This window comes from Echinops telfairi, unplaced genomic scaffold (assembly GCF_000313985.2).
Source record: "Echinops telfairi isolate 266 unplaced genomic scaffold, ASM31398v2 ScPeMD7_7424;HRSCAF=8462, whole genome shotgun sequence".
Taxonomy (NCBI): domain Eukaryota; kingdom Metazoa; phylum Chordata; class Mammalia; order Afrosoricida; family Tenrecidae; genus Echinops; species Echinops telfairi.
The window spans coordinates 51,327,234-51,328,552 of NW_022111324.1; positions in this window are offsets into that span (position 1 = coordinate 51,327,234).

Below are 1,319 nucleotides of genomic sequence, written 5' to 3' on the forward strand. Positions count from 1 at the left end.
AAAATGGAACTTAGGCCTATTTTAAGAGGCTCGGCCTGTCATGGAATCACTGCTGCCTTACAAGAGAGAATTCTAATTACAAGTGCCGTTTTAACAATTGGTTAGCTGAACTCAACAAAAATTAAGTATCAGTTCTGCTTAACTAATGAGAACCAGCTGAATCCCACCACTGCATACCACCCAACAATACGTTTGCTAGACACATACCCCAAGGAACTAACACAGAACACAAACACATACATGTAGGTTCAAACAGCCCAAATTCCCATCAGGAGAAGAATAGACAAAGCAAAACAAAGAAATGGTCTAGCACGTACACACAAGGGAATACTATGCATTGTGGGGAAACCAGGCCCCCCCCCCCAACTAATTGCAGGTTCGGGAGGTGCAATCGTATGGTTAAAATAAATAAAGGTTATAGTAAAGTCATAGAGAGTGAGAGAGATAGAGAAAGCAAAATAAAGAAGTCACACACATTTCATGATAGTATGCTCACCTCAACCCTTCTTGGTGGTCCACATGGGGATGTGGGAGGAAAGGCGGGCAGGTGAGAGAGAGTGCTTTATTTCTAGCCAAGGCTTATATATCTTTGGGAGGTGTGAAAGCCCCCCAACTACAAGTAAAGACATATGTCACAGGAAAGGGTTGTACTATAGGTAATAGAGTAATGGAAGGGGACGATCTAGGGGTATACATGCTATAGGAAGGGGAAGGGTTAGGGGTCAACATGTGACAAGATGGGCGGACCCCAGATTCAATATGGAAGCCTAACCTTGGTCACCCTTGAGTGGGCTTGACCTCCCTGGGCCCTCCTTCAGGGAAACAATCTACTACTATCCTTATCAGAAGGGAGTGGGTCCTACATAGGGTGGGACAGACTAGGCAGTCTGATTGCTCTAGATGGCTGATAACCCTTAGGGAACAATCTCTGATCTGCTTTTCTTGACCTCCAAGTGTATAGTCACTTGCCATGTGTAGCAAGCAGCTAGGTTTGACATATATTTGGGGAAGACAACTTGGGAGAAATCTTTCTGTATCCCACAATGCATGCCTAAACACCATCTGTGTAACCCATGAAACACCTCATGAGACGGAGGAACCTGGAAACCATTATGCTGAGTGAAGTTGATCAATCATAAAGGGCAAATATTGTAAATGTTTAATACTATAAGGATAAACACAAAAATGAAGGCAGGCTTCAGCTCCCAGGTAATGAAATCTAATCCAGTTTCCCAAGCCACAGGATAGAGATCCTGCCTGGCACCCATGAACCATATATCACCTCATCTATAGGTACATATTACAAATCACTTGGCTAG